At 35.8% G+C, this 20,648-nt stretch overlaps 1 pseudogene; it reads left to right on the plus strand.

Annotated features, from left to right (window-relative positions):
- The first annotated feature begins 1,074 nt into the window (after window positions 1-1,074).
- The window catches only part of LOC117400745 (src kinase-associated phosphoprotein 2-like), a 63,038-nt pseudogene continuing 43,464 nt past the window's right edge, over window positions 1,075-20,648 (plus strand).

Raw genomic sequence — 20,648 nt, forward strand, 5'->3', positions numbered from 1 at the left:
AGATCACTGCTATTATCAAAGTGAAAAACAGCGTCCACAAATTTGAACTTGCTGACTAATGACTGACTGACTCGACACTAGGACTCGAGGTTTGAGGACTTGACTACAAGTCTGATACACACACACACACACACACACACACACACACACACACACACTTGCTGGTCACTTTATCAATAGAGATTACTGCATTGCATCCACCACCCATTTGAAAACTAGACTGGGTCCTCTTATCCTATCCTGCTGTGTGAGTACCTGAGCATTGCTGCTGAAGTCCACCTCACAATGCTGAAAGTCTACCCTGACAAGGGCACCTTCCAAGCTGACAATGCCACCATCCATCATGGTCAGCGAACGCAACCCCCCACAATCCAACGTGGGAGAGTGATTAGTACACTGCTACATCTGTTAAAACAGCGAGTGCTCGAGTGCCCGTCACCAACACACCATACTTGACATAATCAATACAAGGGAGCACTGGAAAATATTTGTTTTTGTTGTTAAGGACTGTTTGATTGATTAAATGCAGTCAAGTTTGCAGCTAATGGAATCCTTTTAAACTGAGTGTTTATTAGTGTATACTGTTTTTGAAAGAACTGTTTAACCTACTGTATGTATATTAACCATTCATTTAAAAAAGAAAAACCGTTAACACTGTATTTATTTTTTTATTTTTATGCATAGCCCCATATTACAACCACCTTTTTTTGGAGACACGAAACGGAGATTGAAGATAACCTATTGCAACAATTATTAGGCACGTCTACTTGGTTAATAATAGATTCGTTGTAAATACAGAGAATGTAAAAAAGAAACGAAAGGCGGTGTGTTAAAGACTGGATTTCCTTTTTAACACCAATTAAATATATTGTTTAAATGTCACAAAATTGCAATTTAAAGACAGACCAAAACCACACAGTAACTCGCGTGTCCTCTCCGCGGTTAAACAATATTGCATACCAAGACCTTCTTGTCCAATGAGAAGATAAAACTGAGAGACTGTCCAATGGGAAGAGCAGAGTTTCCATTAAGCTGGGAAAGAGGAAGTACTTCAAACAACTTGTGTGGGTCTGTTTCTGTAGCAGCTTGCTTGCGTGGCCAGTCTGTGGAAGTGTTAACGAATCTGTGAAGTGTTTGTGTTGACTTTCACATTAGTCTGTTTAACTGTTGAACGTCCTTATTAAATGCGTTACTGAAGAAAGACCTAAATAAAATCAGAAATGCTGCCTATACCGCAAGACATAAAGACCCTCAGGTAAAATAACTCAAAATGTGTATATGCAGCTGTTTGTACATAACTTTTGCTGTTGTTTGATAAGCGTTCAGTATCTTTTGTTATACTGATTCTGAAAAATAGTGCACATGAAGTGCACAAACAAACAAAAAAACCCGATTAGAAATATAAAACTATTTGCTTGCAGTAGTTATATAACGTAAAGTGAAATACGAAGTGTATGTTTGTAAATAAGATTCTATCACCAGTTCACAGGTGATATATATCGACAGGTTTTTTTTTTTTCAGTAATGGTAATACATTTTTATAGGGGCTTTGTGCTGATACTGTTATTTTAGGTTATATTAATAACTGGTTCCTAAACGGCTATCTCTATCTGTCTATCTATTTGTCGATCTGTATAGCCTGTCAGTAGGGCTTCTGCTGTAGCTGTGAATTTTGTATTGAAAAAAATGGAGCGTTCAACTGCATTAATTACTATATCGTGAACTTTACTACAATGGTAGGATTTGTGTATTGTTTTTAGTCATTCACATTTTGCGTTTTGTTTTGTGTGTCTCATCTAAGTAAATACTCATGTATGAGTTCATAATGTATCCTGTTAGTTCATTTCACTGGCGTTTCTAAAAACAATACCTGCGTGGTCTAGTGCATTGATCTAGTGGAGACAACCACCGTTTATAGAATCGCAGTCTGCACTCACCTCCGATATTAGCGAGTCGCACTTTGCGTTGGCAGCTGCGGGAAACAGACACCTTTGACCAAAAGTTCACGTGTATTTGTTGTTCTTAAGATTTTCAGGAAATGCAATACACAGCCATAGTGCAACATGTAGTGTTACAATTGTGAATGTAACAAAAACCAAACTTTTAAACAAAAATAAAAACACAAATTATAAAGAATAGCCTCTATGCATGTAGTTTAGATACATTCTAATGTTTAATCTATTTAATATTGATAATCAAAAAATATATTTTATTAAGAAAATAAGCAGTGTTTCTAACAGCATTTTAATACAGTAATGCAGTGGCAATGAGAATCTCACTGTATTTTTACTTATCATAATGTAATAATTGTTATCTTCATGATCAGATTTGGTCAAGATTATCAGATGAGCTGAAAGGAGAAAACCGAAGCAAGAAAGCAAACGAGAAGAAAGATGCCCTTCTCAAGAAGATCAAGGTGCAGTAGAAATGTGCAGGTGCAAGGCTTATGTAGACCCACCATCAATGTAAAAAGTGTAAATTCAGCAAGAGAACAAGAAAAAAAAGCATCTGATATTAAAGGGACTTCCTGGTAGAGGTGATACAATCAAGTCAATGAAACCTCAAAAACCTCAGTATTCCTTTAACTGGTCATTTTCTTTGTCATCTGTGCCTTATCAGCCTCACTCTTCTAATCTATACACCCAAAGTACAAAACATGTGACACTCATGATGAACTGTGGCTGGGTTTTTGGAATATAGATAATTTTTTAAATAGAACTACATTATAAATTAAAGCCTTGATTATTTACACCACTGTGCTGTGTAAATGTAGAGGAATGGTGCATATACACAACAGTGGTTTCCATTACATGAGAGTAGGTGTTAAAACTTCATGGTGATATTGGATTCGGCTCTCGCCAAGATAAACACCAACTAAGACATAGCTTCTTTTACTATAAACTAATAGTGATCCATCTGCGTTTCCTTCCATCTGATGATGTAGATATCCTTCTGCCTGATGTTGATGGCTGGAGTGTAATGCTGGCTCCAGGGATCAGCCTATTTTGCTTCCCTGGCGCATCAGCACACACAACGGCTACAATGCTGGCTCCAGGGATCAACCACAGTGCGGCCTCCCTATCGCATCAGCATGACAACTGTCTGGACTGAGCTGAGTAGGGTACTTCTCTGGGGTCTTCAAGTGGGCACCTTCCATCCTTGGTGTTTCGTCGACTAGCCCACGACACCTTAAGACGGCTTGATAGTGACTCTGGCATTCCAGCATCACCCCCCTCCGTCCCCCACTCAGCTAAGCCCAGCTTACTTATCTTCCTTTACATCAACGTTTTTTCATTTCTACTTTGCTTGAGGTCCCCAACCAGAATCTTTTTGTTTCAACCAGAGCCAGTTGCTGCTCCACTCTTCTGTTTCAGATAAGTTCTTCACTATGCGTCTCAACTCTTGACCACTAAATCCGATGTCTCTGAGAAACTGGGTTGTGGAGTGTTCCACAAATCCTCGACAACCCACCTCCACTGGGTAAACCCGGACTCTCCATCCTCGCTGTTCTGCTTCAGCAGCTAGTTGAGCGTACTGAAGTTCTTCCTTTCATACGCCTCATCCACAGCATCCTCCCATGGCACTGTTAACTCTACCAGGTGAAAAAGGCATGCTGATCCAGACCACAAGACAATATCAGGTCAAAGGTTAGTGGTGGCAATGTCAGGTGGGAAAATAAGCCGATGTCCAACATCTGCCAGCATTTCAGTCTCTAGCAGCTTCCAGTTGTCCTAGATGAGTTTTGGTTTTAATACCTTTTCTTGGAGGTTGCTCCACTAGTTGTGAGAGGCTCTCATTCTCTTGAGAAATGTAAAGCACTGCTAAAAACACATTCGTTTTTCCTAGCTTTTGGGATGGCATTGCCGTGAAAGGCTCTATATAAAAATACATTGATTGATTGATTGATTGATTGATTTAAATGTTGTAGGCCAAAACAACAGAAAATACATTCCAGCAATCTGCTAGTTTGAAATATTCTCGAAGTAGCCCCAGATGTATCAAACTGTGCTACTTTGGAAGTAAAATAAATAAATACATACATAAATAAATAGTCAGCGCTGCTTTATCGGGACACCTCTGGAGAAGGGAAAATATCCAGAATAAGCGGCTGTCCCAATTAAACGAGAGGCAGTTAAGATGACCTTAGTCACATTTTTTTTGTTTCTTAATGAAAAGAAAAAATCTGAAATCACATCACATTGTGATTAAACAAAATTAATTGCGTTTTTTTGTTTCTCCATGAATGAAATCACGTCTTATCACAAGGCGAGGCACTTGCGATGTTGACATGCTAACTTTCTTTGCATCAGCAGCCGAGGAAACACAGGAGACTCCTCCTCCTTCTTCAAGAGTTCAACGTGTTTTACGCAAGTCACGGCGTAATCACGCACTCCCATGCTCACTGCTCTGTGCTATGCGAACCAGTCTTGCTCTGAAAAGCAATATCCGTTCAGTATTTGAAAATACTGTATCCCACTTAAACAAAGTGACGTCTCAATTAAATGACATAAATAGCATTGGCAAGAACTGTCTCCCAGAGTTGTATCTCATTTAAGCAGAAATCACGCTTATCAGTATTCCAATTAGGCAGCTCCGACTACATTGCAGACATATATAAAATGATCAAACTATCTGATTTATTTATTACGGAGCCCAGGAGGGGACATGAAAGGAAAAAAAAAAAAAGTATCTCGTGTGTACGTCTTACTATCTCGTGCACATGACTTACTATCTTGTGTCCCGAGCTAATATCTTGTGTGCATGACTTTCTATTTTAAAATACAGAGGGATGAATCAGTTTGTTTCTACTATATACTCTGTCTTGAGATCCAAGGAAGGGGAGATTGTTGCCCCCATTAATAAGTGGGTGAGGATCTTAAATTGTCATACCATTCTTTTTTCTGAGGTAAAATATGTAGCAATTCTCTTTGTTTCAAGGAACGCTAAAGTGAACTTTATTCAATACAAGTTTTTTCTTCACCAAGCACATTTTTTCTAACAGAAAGTGGTTTCTGATGGGTCTTTCTGACACCCAAACATGCCAGTACTGTTCAGGAGATGAAATAGACAGCTATGTCTATGCACTGTGGTACTGTCCAATAATAGAAACATTTTGGAAGACGGTATTGCGCACTGTATCTGGTATCCTTGGCAGTGACATCCCTGCTTCACCTGTACTATGTTTCCTTGGTGACCTTTCATGCTTTGACCTTCTTTAACAAACAAAAAAAAATGAATTGCTATCCCTTCAACTGCTAAAAAAGTAGTTTTATTAAAAAAAAAGTAGTTTTATTAAACTGAAAAAACAGAACTTACAATCCCCCAATATCTAAATATTATGTTTGATCATGCATCTATGGAGATGTTATTTGTCAGAATTAAACAAATGTATAACATTTAGGTTGCTATTTGATGTGTTTTATTCTATTGTGTTGTCTACTGCGCAGATAATGTGGTACTGTAGCTTTAATTATAAGACCGACGCACACCATGATGTTGCTGAACACTGATCTTCAGATCGGGTTCAGGTTAAGTGCATGTTCTGCATCACGATGACGTCGTTCACAAGACAACCCCACACAGCACGTAAAGATGTCAAGGTTCTAAAAGTTTTAACTAACCCCAACTTGATATTGGGTTAGGGATCCTAATAAATTATATATATATACACACACACACACACACACACACACGCATGCACACACAGTGGTTTGCAGAAGTATTCACCTCCCTGCAAAGTTTTCACATTTTGTTGGCACCTGAGCGTACTCCACAACGCTTTCAAATTAGACTTTACCTGTAGAATCTACACAAAAAAATTCCACATTGATAAAGTTAAAATGCATATAGAATATAAATAAGTCAGATTTACAGAGAAAAACAGATTAATCTCAGTTGCATAAGTATTCAACCCCTTTGCTACTGCAGCCCTAAATCAGCTCAGATGCAAATGATTTGTTTGAAAGGTCACAAAATTAGTGAAATGGTTTCAGCCTGTGTGTATTCAAAGTGGTTTAACTGGTAGATAATTTCCCTAAGGTATATAAAGACTTTCAGGCTGCAACTCACATAGTGATCCAGCAAAAGCAACCATGAAGACCAAGGAGCTTTCGAAACAAGTCAGGGATAAAGCAGTAGAGGCACAGAGCAGGAGAAGGGTACAAGAAAATGTCAAAAGCACCGATTCCCTCTCAGCACTCGAAGGCCCTCTCAGGACAGTGAAGTCCATCATCAAAGAAGTGGAAGATGCATCTTACCACCCAGATCAGGTCGCCCTCCCAAACTGAGCAGCCGGGCAAGCAGGAAACTGGTTCGGGATGTCACTCTGAAGCCAACAATGACCTTGAGCGATCTGCAAAGTTCTGTGTCTGAGATGGGAGTCCGTGTTCGCACATCAACATTAAGCCGGTCCCTACACAAAGCTAGCCTGTATGAACGGGTGGCAAGAAAGAAGCCATTACTCAAAAAGCCTCATTTTGAAGCACGTATGGAGTTTGCTGAAAAGTATGTAGATGATACTGCAGACATGTGGGAAAAGGTTTTGTGGTTAGACGAGACACAAATTGAACTTTTCGGTCTAAATTCCAAGCGTTACGTCGGGCGCAAGCCCAACACTGCACATCACCCAGTTAACACCATCCCAACTGTCAAGCATGGTGGTAGCAGCATCATGTTATGGGGATGCTTCTCTTCAGCAGGGACTGGGAAGCTTGCCATGATAGAGGGGAGAATGGATGGTGCAAAGTATAGGCAAATCTTTGAGGAAAACCTGTTTGAGTCAGTCAAGACTCTGAAACTGGGGAGAAAATTCACATTTCAGCAGGACAATGACCTGAAGCACAAAGCCACACTGGAGTGGTTGAACAAGAAGAGAATTAATGTTCTTGACTGGCCCAGTCAAAGTCTTGACTTGAATCCAATTGAAAATTTATGGAGAGACATGAAGATTGCAGTCCATTGACGATCCCCAACAAACTTATCAGAACTGGAGCAATTTTCCTGTGAAGAATGGGCAAAAATTTTACCATCCTACTGTGCTAAGCTAGTAGAGACCTATCCAAAAAGAATCATAGCAGTAATTGCTGCAAAAGGTGCTTCTACCAAGTACTGACTTAAGGGGCTGAATACTTATGCAACCAGTAAAATTTCATTTTGTACATTTTCTTTGCTGACATTTAACCCCCTCCTCATATAACAGTGTTCAGTTTAACCACTACAGCTTTGAATAAAAAAAAAAAAAGTTTGTTTGAAAAACTGTGCATACATTATTTGTAATTCAACAAAATGTGACATTATTGGTAGGGGGTGAATACTTCTGCAAACCACTGTACGTGTGTAATATATATATATATATATATATATATATATATATATATATATATATATATATGAAAGAAAAGGTGTTTTAAAAAAAATATATATATATATAATAAATGTAAAAAGCCCTTCAGCTGTTTAAAAATAATTTTTAAACAGCTGAAGGGCTTTTGCCCAAAACATCCTGAAAATAAGATTTTTTTTTAATCTTTTAAAAAAATTGTGTACATTTAAAAAAAAAAAATATTTTCTTTCATAAGCCTTCAATATTGTACACTGCAGTTATATATAGCGACCCACGCAGGCTCGCTTCAGTTCTTTTCCCTTCCAAGTCACAACTCAACACACAGAATTTGAAAGAATAAGCGCTGATGCGCACTTTTAATTATACAAAATAAATAACAACAAAACAAACACCTAGCTCTGATCGAGCACTAACTATCACACACTGGAACCTATCTAATAAGCCAGACAGCTAAGCTGTTTACCGACATAAAATGAAACCAAACAAACACAATTTTCAGACAACACAAAAAGACTTTTCACTTTACCTTTTTCTTATTACGGCTGAAACCACCATCAACCGGGCCCTCCACACAGCAGCCTTGAAAAGGCTGGCTGCTCTCTTTATATACCCTGCACCTGGCTCTAATTTACAGTAATAGCCAGATGCAGGTCATAATTAACTAATGAAACAATTATGTTTTTGGCAGGGAGGATATTAACTCCCTCCCTGCCATGTTACAATCTATATATACAATCTATAAATGATCATTATATATATATATATATATATATATATATATATATATATATATATATATATATATATATATATATATATAAATGATCGTTTATGGTTTCAACTACTGAGAACACCCCTTCCATGTTATGTTATTTTGTTACCCTAGCCAAAACCCCAATCTTTATGAACAGTTATTACAGTACTTGGAAAACCAGAAGCCGTAACCTTACCCCCAACGGTAACATTAACAGTCTCGTTTTTCATTTTTATGTGGAAACTGAAAGTATTATAGTGTTGTGAATAAGGAAAGCAGTGGTGTAAATCTCTTGTGCAAAAGGCTAGATACAGTATGACATTATAGAAGGAGAGCTAATTGTTCAGATTTATTATTCAAACCATATTGTTAAAGTGTCATGTCTAATTTTTCAACAAACAACCCCAAAACCAGCACTGTTGTCAGTTACAGTATGTAATGAACTCTTTGTAGTTAATGATTGTTTTGAGTTGTTGTGTGTATCTGTTATGAAGGCTGGCGATATATACATGTTTGAAAAACAATTGTATAAAAAGCCGAGCTTTATGATAAATATCATTTTTAGAATCCATATGTAACAGAATTATTGAAATTACATTTTAGAAATATCAACATTTTGTGTTATTCACTTTCTTGTTTACTGTTTTTACAGTTATCCCCAAGAGTTCCAAGAAAAATGTAAATACATTATATTTCATACACTAAACTAAAATACAACAATGCGCTATGTACTGACTGCACATCATGTTGAAGGAATGTGTCCAGTGATTTGGATTTCAAAACCTAGATGAGGGTGCAGTCGCCCTCTACTGGAGGAAATATAAAACAACATGACCATTTCGTTTTTACATTTGATTTACAGACAACTCTTTGGTTTTAGACAGGTAAATAATATTGTCACAATGTGAGACAATTTTTATGCACTAGGAGTAATTAAATTACTTATTCAAGTAAATCCTAAAATAATATACAATATCTTGCAAATCAAGAATATATAATTTTATTGTTAGTATATACTTAGTCATGTGCCCTCAGTTGTTACACAGTATGTAATTATAATTAGTAGAATTATTAATTTAAGTACAAATGAAAGTTTTTTATTTGTGGTAAGAAATTAAAATAATTATATTAGTTTCAGTGATTTTTGTCTTTAGGTGGGGGAAATGTGATGGTAATGAAACGTTTCCCTAACATTAATGCTGTGTTTTGCTGAACCCGCTGAAGTGTCAGAGGAGTTTCCCTTTAAGGGTCATGACCTGCAGCCTGTTAGTGCTGGAATGAGGGTCACAGCTTGAGGTCAAGAGAACCCTGTGTGAATCTGTAAGCAGCAAATGGCCTGACATGTTGTAGCTGCAGACACAAGATGCACAGGCTGTAACTAATATCAGTACCAGCTGATAGTTTAGAAAGTCCAGATAGTTTATAGTAATTTGGCCAATTAGTGATGTAAAGACGTGGGTAAAACAAAGCTGCTCATAACTGCATTTTAAATGATGTCAGAAAGCATGGACAGATAGTATTTTAGATTATACTGTATAATGAATGCCCTTCTAAGTATAGTGCAGCATTCATTTATAACAGGAAGTAATATAATCCGCAGCATGGCGGAAGCATCAAGATGACTGCTGCAGTAAAGTTAATTAGAAAGGGTCTTGGCTAGTTGAAAACCCAATTACGGTCCTATATTAAATGTAGATTTATTGAGGATTGCTTTCCAATAAAGACAGACTGTTTTTCATTGTGTAGCTTGTAGTTAATTTTCCAAGTGTATTAACGACTAATCTTAATAAAAGTGGTTGTAATCTATACAGTATTCTAATTTTATACTGTATACTTAGATCATTCTTTTTAAGATGCTATTTGTTGTTAAAAAAAAATGAATACAATTTTTTGGCAAAATACAATTTTAATGTATTTACTTGCATGAAGCTCCCTGGATTGTTAACATAAAAACGGGTGGATTTCTAGTGCTAACTACTGCAGACCTTTTGGGGGGGGGAGTGTTTAATATACATGTACCTCTGTTGTCGAGGCTAGAGCCTGTTATTGGCCATAGCTTTTGCAGTAAAATGAAGTTTAAGAGACGTCGACTCTTATTACATGGTAATGTTTCAGCAACCTTGCAGATCAGAGAACTCTAGCAGGATCAATAATGTTGTTGTTTATTAAATAGCTTTTTCAAATTGAATAAATATATATAATGAATGTATGTTTTTATAACTTGTACTTAAAAAAAAAAATGTCATGGTCAGTTTAGTTCATCAGTTAGGAGTGTATAATAATAATGTGTTGTGACTTGGGGAATATGAATGATTTTAATTGTACAGACAATCTTTTTTTGTGAGTCTCGGGTCATTGTCAGTACAGTATATGTTCTGTCATCCTTAATTTCCCTTTAAATCATATTTTAGGATGCCGTTATAAATGTGATGTTATATGACCCAATTATTTGTTTACAAGTTCCAGACCTCTGGAAGATACCTTCTATATATTAGTGTTTTTAGGGTATTCGCCAAGAATCAACATGGTCATCATTATTGTAGTAACACATTGCAGCAGGATAGAAATTGAGTGGTTTAGGTTATACTTTGTGTTTATTTATATGCAGTCTTCTGGTTGGTTAACAATACTGTATATAACACTACTAACTGTATGAACCTATATGGCTATAATGTTTTTATTTATTAAAACTTTGAGCAGGAACATTTCTTGATGAACTGGTCCTGATTCCTTTACAGTATCTTTTTTTTTTTCTCAAAGTAATTTTACTCTGTTTAACATATTTTAATCCATTGGCACAATTGCATAATTAATTGATTTATGTTGGTCTTATGAAATTAACTATCATATCAAAAAGCGGTCGAGCAAAACTACATTTCTGTTATTACTACAGCAGGCCCCAGTTTCCTGGTCATTTGTTCATAAAAAATGTATCAATCTATGTAGGTAAGAACATGTTCCATTTAGTATTGCAATGCTTAATAAGTAATGTACATTATCAAGAAAGTAAGCATATTACACAGCAGAGAATACACTATAAATAACCACTGGTTACCATTTAAACCTCAATTTAAGACAGGTTGTACAGTACCTGTCAAACTACAATAGTGATTTCCATATCCTCCAATATGTAGTGTGATCATAAAAAAAAAAAAAAAAGAAAACGATATTTTGTTTGAAAGTTTGTTTGAAAATTTTGAACAAAACATAAATTAACTACCTTGTAAGACCAGTTACTAACTATCATATAAGACAATTTTACCCAGCAAACAGGTACAACCATTTTAAAGTTTGTTTTTTTGGTTTTAAATAAACTTGTCCTTTTTTAATTATTCTTTCGATAGGTGATTCACTGGACTTGGATGGCTATGAAGACCTGGAAAGCGATATTGTTTCTATGATATCAGAAAGAAATGAGAAAGATGGAAGAATGTCCCTATGATGGTATGTGCCCAGTTATCTGGAGAGTTCCGCTTTTTTCCCCCCAGTATTTTTGTAGCTTTGCGGTGAGTGAGGAGATATGCCAGTCACAGAGAGTTAAATATATCAACCTGGCTTTAAAGCAGATCAGTGGAACTGAAGAGCGCTCTCTAGTGGTACACCAAGAGAAGGAATCTGTTTTCGTGTACTGGTGAATGTAGGATAAACCATACAAAGGCTTCACAGGAATTTTGGCATGCTTTAGTATAAATGTATATATTTCTAATCCTTTAGAAATGGTTGATATTGCAGCCTATTAGGAACTTATTTGTTTTTTGTTTTTAAAAGAAAAGACCATCCCTCATAAAATTCCCTGCCCTTTACTATACCCAAGTATTGATTTAAACTTGTATTAATAATATATTATTTCTGTTAAAATTCTCTACCAAAATCTCGAAATGTCTTTGCACATTTAACCTGTTTATTTTCTTAGTTTTTTGTTTCCTGACTGAAACCATTGTAAATTAGTTTTAAAAATTTAAAAGGGTCTTTCAGGAATTGCTTAATTTATAATCGAGTGCTTATAAAAATGAAATATACAGTAGCATATGTTTGATGCTTCATCAAAGGCTTCCAGGATTAGTGCTACAACGTGAACTAAACTGTTTTTAATACATGATGAATATGTTTGCACAGCGCTGCCATTTCCCCTTGGAAGCATACATTCCTTCTATTAAGAAGAAAGTGATAATTATGTCCATGGGATGAATAGAGTTTTCACAGTGCATTGTTAGGTAAATAAAGTGGGAAGTACTGTATTCTCACTAACGCAACATGTAAGAAATGCACACTGTAAATTGCAGTATGTTAAAACATGACGATCATTGTGTTGACATTAAAACATTAGCATTAGATTCTTATTAAATACATTTTTACAAAAAGCCAAACAAAAAAAAACATAACTTGTGCATATATATATATATATATATATATATATATATATATATATATTGTGTGTGTGTGCGTGTGTATGCATATATGGCTTGCTTTTCAAAATGATCAAACGTGTGTGTGTGTTGTGTATATATAGAGAGAGATAGATATAGATATCTCAAAATGTTAATAGAATTTAAGTTCTTCAAAAGGTCAAATCCCACACCTCCGTACCCATTCTGCGCTTGTCTTTCACTTCTAATATTTCACTGTCTTCATGAATCTGGTTCAAAAGTTCACACAATTCCCAAAAGACCACCTCATTTTCTATTTATTCCCTCAAGCCGTATGTGTTTGGGATTTTTTTAATGGATTATTAGGTACTGTAGGAAAGAAACATTAGTTATATCTTCTAATGATATTGAAGCACACTTTTGGCATCCACTTGATTGCTGGCAGGAATTAAACAAGGGCAAGGAAGGGTAATACATGGGCCCACCAAACGCAGACTCCCCACAGAATGGGACAATAGGTAAACACATACCCAGTGCCATGAGCTTTGCTACAAACCTACCTTTTTGCATGGACCACAAGCCTGATTGATAGAAAAAATTATAAGTCGGTGAATGCTAACAGGCAGATAAAGGGCTGGGTGAAGTTTTGATTTTCATGTCGGCCAGATTAATGGAATTCCAATGAACGAGTGAGGCAGTGGCGGTCGTGTCTGTGAAAAACAGATGGGTATTCTATAGTCGTGTCAGATTCAAGTAATTGACATTAACAAAGGTGTGTTGCTCTTTCCACTGGGAGTTTTCAGATTATTGATTTAAACCAGGTCCTGATTTTCTTTTTCAAGTTACAGATGTTAACATCTAACATAAAGGACAGTTATCAGCAGCATATACACTTCAGAGAAGTGCCTGTTTGAAATAACCAACTCTTAAGAGGGTTTTTTGTTTTTCTCAGTACTGGCGATTTTTAGAAGCTGGTTCATTTTAAACCACCCTTTTATCTTCTGGTGCCAACCTGGCTTATTTAACACTGAAATGGGTGTTGTTTGCTTATGCAAATGCTTCATGGTTTACTGGTCACCAGAAGGAGAACTAGGAGAAAGGATACAATGGTGATATGTGAAACAAACAACAAACTATTAAGCACTTACTATCCCTTAATTTTTACATTTGACGTGTGTTCATGTATGAGTAAGCTGATTTAGTTATTCTATATCCATTGGTACTTTCCATTTATATCCAACAAAACTGATTTCAACAGCTAGGTTAAGTGGTTACTGTACTTGGTTAATTTCGACTTGCATCTAACAAACAAAGGTTTGTACATTGTTTTATTTAATTGAATATATTTCCTCCCGTTCAGACCAAGTTTTGTAGAATATGGTGGGTTGTTTCTGTTTGGAATGTAATAATCATTATGGAAAAGCTAATTTAATTTATACATTATATATATATATATATATATATATATATATATATATATATATATAAAAAAATTTCAGTTATAATCCTCTTTGAAAAACCTTTACAGGAACCATATGAATTGTAGGATTATTGCTTATTGCCTGAATTTATTTGCATATCTCATCTGCCAGATTAATTCAGTAGAATAAAGTGTGTTCAAATGGATAAGGTCTCAAAATAATGTATCTGGCATTTTAAACATTTTGTGTTTTCAAAAGCTGAAGCAATACAAATAAGTTAAAACCTATATGCATTTGTGGTGGAGCAGATGCACTTGCAATACATGTTGGGTTTTGTGTAACAGATGGATTGGTGTAGGGAAGGAGGTGGTTATAAATCACAGATCCAAGGCAACTGGAATGTTCCTAGAGACAGCCTAATGTGTGCCGAATGTTTCTTTTATTTGTTTCTGTCATCGGTGGTAAATGTTGACCTTGAAGTTCTGTAAACTCACAAACTCCTACAAAAGCGTAACAGAAGGCCTAATCAACTTTTTAAAAAAATATATAAAAACAATAAATACATCTGGAACATACTCAATGTGTTGTATAGCCTACATTTTATACATTAGGATCTTGGTGCTTGCCAACAACCAGAGTTTTTAGATAGTTGTGGAGCGGGGAGGGGGGGGGGAGGGCAACAAAATGCAGAGCATGTAGAAATACAAAAGCACTGCATTTCAATTTCATAAGCAGAGTTGAGTTTCAGTTTTCCTAACCTTTTGAGAGGTTCATTTGAAAAAATGTATACAGATGTCATCAGGAAAACGAGTTGGTTACATCCGCTAAATGATGAATTTCCAGACTGTACTGTTTAGTTTATCAAGGTCCCAGGCACATTTATCAAACCAGGAGAGGCAAGTCTTTTGAGGTGGGGAGGTAGCTATTATCTACTTTCACCTAATAGCGTATCACAAACCAAACAAGTTTGTTATTAAACAAAATTGCCTTGGAGCATACAACAACCAGTTTTATGTTAATCTTGTTGTATTTGATTTAGATAAGAAACACTTATAACTACAGATGTTCATGTAGGGTTTGATAATATTTCACATTTGGTTTACTTAAGTGTCTATCTGCTGCGCTATTTTGAAATTCCACTTACTTTGACATTACACAGAGTATGTGAATACAGTATTCATTACAAAGTGTATGGGAATATTTTGTATAAGATGCAAATCCTAGCAGCAAAGAGAAATGTTACCTTTTTTTTCTTTTTTCTTGCTATTGGGGATAATGGGAGTTCTTTGACCTTTTCCGTGATAAATTATGTAAAAGAAAAATATTTATATTCATTTAAAATATCCGCAGAGGAAAAACAGTCTCATTACCCCGTTTGATCAATTCCTAGCAGCCTGAGCTGTAGCACATTGCTGTAGCCACTGGCTGATGGAATGCACTGAGAGGAGCCTCATGGTGACAGTGCTCATCAGCACAGGGTTCAGCCAGCGGTCAGCAACAAATAATTCAAGATTGTTTCTAAGTTTGCAGCTGGTGGAATTTGCTGCTCGCCAGTTGAGCTACAGAGCCTGGCTATTTGATTTGGGGGGTAAAATAAAGAAAAGGCATATTTGCTTCTTAGCAACTGCATATCACACAACACACAGCATTTTTACAAAGGTTTTTCCTTTGTGATGGCAGAATAATACTTTTATTGCTGGTTAATGGACAAAAGGACTATTTGGCTTGCAGTTCACTTTTCACTGTTAAGGTTACAGAAATATACACAAATATTTTAACACTGAAAAAAGTAATACCCTCAAAAGACTGCTACTTTTGGGTTGGTGAAATGTGTTTTTTTAAAAAAAAAGGAGGAGTAGGGGTGAGCAGCCATTTGAAAATGTTGATGCATGTTTGTTTAAAAAAAAAAGTCATGGTTTATTCACTTGATCTAAACAGCAGCTATCCTAATAACACTATTTTGAAGTAGATAGATATTTTACAATCTTGCATCCAGGACAAAAAAAGCTGCAAAAGTGAAATTTGAACAGTGCAGGGTGTGGTTTTATAGCCCTTTCAGAAGCTCTGGCAGGAAAAGGCATGCCATTTTATTGTTCCCACAATCTGCTATGGCTACATTTTCATGGGGCTAAAAACATAGTTAAAATGAGTTGCCTTACAACAGTTCACTGCACAAATTGATTACTTTATCATTGTGGTTCCAGACTGGTATCAGAATACATTTTGTGTAGTTTGCTTATGGGTAGATTTTTTCTCTTTGGATGTAATTTAATTCTAAGTAACATGAGTACATTGAAAGGACTTTGTTTCAACTGTATTTTACATTTAACAAACAATTGGGGTGGCAGAAAGTATTTTTGTTTTTTACAACTCTCATCCCCCTGGGCTCTTGAATTGGCAAGAATCTGTTCAATGGGGCAAACTGTGTTTCATCTAATCCAACCCTACAGTATGCATTTCAGTCAAACCATTATCCAGCATCTTTATTTGATCACAAACAAGAACTTTAACCAAAGATTGTGTTCAGTCTGCAACTGAAGTTTTGGCTTGGTAGCCTAAAATTAGAATAAATCCATTTGCAGAAGCACTTTGGCTAGTGTTCTGAATGTAAATGAAGTTTATTCTGTAGGTCAAATATAAGACTTGCTCATTGTTTAATTGTTGAAGCATATACATGACTGATCTAAATTCAAAAGTGCCTCAAGCAAATCTCTGCTAGTGCAGAGAAGTACTCTTATTATCTTTTAATAGGATTATTTAGCCCCTCTGTCAGGAGAGTTTATAGTTTTTTGTAAACCCGGTGGATGATAAATACCTTCTGCTTTGTAACAACTGTGTTCTGAATCTCCAAGTTAAGTAATGGGTATCGCACAAGAAAAATTAACCATTTCATGACCGTAATCTTACAAAGCTGCTGCTACTGCAGTTTTAAAGCCTCATATTTTGGACATCATTTGAGGTAGTGTCTTCAGATTGACAGGGTTATGTAAACACTGCATGTGACTTTACGTTTATTGGGTACAGAGACAGTCACAGTCATGTCATAGTATTTGGTAAACCAGTGTTTTATATGAAATTCTCAGTTCAGTTACATTATTGATGTTTTAATAATATACATTATATGTATATACAGACGTGCTCAAATTTGTTGGTACCCTTACAGCTCATTGAAATAATGCTTCATTCCTCCTGAAAAGTGATGAAATTAAAAGCTATTTTATCATGTATACTTGCATGCCTTTGGTATGTCATAGAATAAAGCAAAGAAGCTGTGAAAAGAGATGAATTATTGCTTATTCTACAAAGATATTCTAAAATGGCCTGGACACATTTGTTGGTACCCCTTAGAAAAGATAATAAATAATTGGTTTATAGTGATATTTCAAACTAATTAGTTTCTTTAATTAGTATCACACGTGTCTCCAATCTTGTAATCAGTCATTCAGCCTATTTAAATGGAGAAAAGTAGTCACTGTGCTGTTTGGTATCATTGTGTGCACCACACTGAACATGGACCAGAGAAAGCAAAGGAGAGAGTTGTCTGAGGAGATCAGAAAGAAAATAATAGACAAACATGGTAAAGGTAAAGGCTACAGGACCATCTCCAAGCAGCTTGATGTTCCTGTGACAACAGTTGCAAATATTATTAAACAGTTTAAGGTCCATGGAACTGTAGCCAACCTTCCTGGGTGCGGCCGCAAGAGGAAAATCGACCCCAGATTGAACAGAAGGATAGTGTGAATGGTAGAAAAAGAACCAAGGATAACTGCCAAAGAGATACAAGCTGAACTCCAAGGTGAAGGTACGTCAGTTTCTGATCGCACCATCCGTCGCTTTTTGAGCGAAAGTGGGCTCCATGGAAGAAGACCCAGGAGGACTCCACTTTTGACAGAAAAACCTAAAAAAGCCAGACTGGAATTTGCTAAAATGCATATTGACAAGCCACAATCCTTCTGGGAGAATGTCCTTTGGACAGATGAGTCAAAACTGGAGCTTTTTGGCAAGTCACATCAGCTCTATGTTCACAGACGAAAAAATGAAGCTTTCAAAGAAAAGAACACCATACCTACAGTGAAACATGGGGGAGGCTCGGTTATGTTTTGGGGCTGCTTTGCTGCGCCTGGCACAGGGTGCCTTGAATCTGTGCAGGGCACAATGAAATCTCAAGACTATCAAGGCATTCTGGAGCGAAACGTACTGCCCAGTGTCAGAAAGCTCTGTCTCAGTCGCAGGTCATGGGTCCTCCAACAGGATAATGACCCAAAACACACAGCTAAAAGCACCCAAGAATGGATAAGAACAAAACATTGGACTATTCTGAAGTGGCCTTCTATGAGTCCTGATCTGAATCCTATCGAACATCTATGGAAAGAGCTGAAACTTGCAGTCTGGAGAAGGTACCCATCAAACCTGAGACAGCTGGAGCAGTTTGCTCAGAAAGAGTGGGCCAAAATACAGGTGCAGAAGTCTCATTGAGAGCTACAGAAAACGTTTGATTGCAGTGATTGCCTCTAAAGGTTGTGCAACAAAATATTAGGTTAGCGGTCCCATCATTTTTGTCCATGCCATTTTCATTTGTTTTATTATTTACAATATTATGTTGAATAAAAAATAAAAAGCAAAGTCTGATTTCTATTAAATATGGAATGAACAATGGTGGATGCCAATTACTTTTGTCAGTTTCAAGTTATTTCAGAGAAAATTGTGCATTCTTCGTTTTTTGTGGAGGGGTACCAACAAATTTGAGCACGTCTGTATATATATATATATATATATATATATATATATATATATATATATATATCTCTCTCTTATAGGCTTATTTCAAAATGGTTTACTTGGAAACCTTACCACGACTATCAAGCCTAATGTCCTTAAACTATTAGAACATATATTATAACAGGACTGTAGTCCAATATCAAGACTTAACAGTAATACATAAGCAATGAATAATTTGAGAAAGGAAGCATTGATTTCTGTATTGTATTCTGAACTGTCTTCAAGAGAGCTGTTGTAGTAGTTTACTGGAAGCTTATAGTCAGAGTAACAAAACATATTTACAATCCTCCACCCCAGAAAAAAAAAAAAAAAACATATATTGTTTGTTATTATATAGTGTATATGAAAAAAAGCATTGCATAAATATTGCATAAATTACTTTACAACATTCATATCCAAAAAGAAAAAGTGACAAACCAGAAGATTCTCAGTACAGTAAACAGATCAGTAATATGGTTAATAAAACTAGTAAGAGGTAAGAACCTCTTTAGGGCACTACAAAACAAAATTATACATTTCTAATAATTCAGGATCCTGACAGTGAATTATTTTGGTAAATATATAAAAAAAAAACTAGCACAAAGAGAATACTTTTCTGAATCTTACTGTTCATCGTGCATGTTTTATTAATTTAATGTTGTATTTCCACCCGGTGTTTAGGCCTAAATAAAGCATTTTAATTACTGGTACACACCTAAAAATAAATTTATCGGAGTTTTTGTGAATAAAAACAAAGCATTTCTGTAACGAGAGAATGGCATGTCACACACACACACATTATATATATATATATATATATATATATATATATATATATATATATATATATATATACCGGTAGTTAGTAACTTCTTGTAACAAATTCACTACTGACTTGTAATAGAGACCATAATGAGAAGAAGTTACGACTACATGTGAGATTCTCAGTACAACCATGTTCCTTTTATTATGGTGTATTAATAGGGTGTCATTTTATGTTCTTTCCTCTATATTGCTAGTATTTGTAAAACTCCTTTCTGCCCAATCCATCAAGATGCTTCCTGCCTTGGGGACTAAAGTCCGTTTTGCAGCTCAATGCCACCAACCTTAGCCTATTGTTGCCAGAGTTGTAATTTTCATAGATGAGTTTGTCTTGCTGTCTGCTGCCTGTTTGTTTGGTGGGTGGATGTAAACACCCAAGAAGTAATTTAACAAAGACATGTTGACTTGAATGCAGTGTTTTAAAATAAAGAAAACTTTTACCACTATCACAAACTTGATCAATGTGTGCAAATTGAATCTATCATTACAGACATGAAGAGTACACACAGTAATGGGTAATGGAGCATTTTAAAATAGTACACTTTTTTTGTGTTTGAGTCTTTTCTGTTTTTTTAGGTAGTTAAGTGGCAGTTATAATGCCCTTCTCAAGTGCTTACATTAGGTCATGAACAAAAAAAAGCTTTACTGTTGTCTTTACAATATTTAAGTGCAGTTTTATGTTGCTCTTTTGTCTGGTTTTTCTGATCAGATTTAGGCCCGTCTAGATCAGATCAGATCAGATTTTCTCCCCTTTCCTGCACTGTTTAAAAATACATGATGTGTGATTTATGTACCAAGAGCTTTTAATAACTAGTTACACAAACACTTGTTTTCTTCATCATTACTCTAAACTATTTTGTTTTGTTTTAAAGCACCTTTGTTTTGATCAGTTCGAATTCTTACTCTGCTAAAATGCAGTATATTTATGTACAGTAGGTGTGCTTGAATTTGTTCATCTTTTATATCAAACATTGAAGTTCTTAAGAATGATTAATCACAAGTAGCTCATTTTCTCTGTTCAGTTGAGTATTAAGAAACTGTTTCCAGATGCAAGTGATCGCTTAACAGAACTAACCCCCCCCCCCCCCCCCCCCATAGCTTTAACACACACTGTGCATATACAAAACCAACCTGAGAAGCAGAATGCTGCTCCCGCATCTCATAAATTATAACTATCCCAAGAG

The sequence above is a fragment of the Acipenser ruthenus genome, chromosome 4 (assembly GCF_902713425.1).
Source record: "Acipenser ruthenus chromosome 4, fAciRut3.2 maternal haplotype, whole genome shotgun sequence".
In the NCBI taxonomy this organism is placed as follows: Eukaryota; Metazoa; Chordata; class Actinopteri; order Acipenseriformes; family Acipenseridae; genus Acipenser; species Acipenser ruthenus.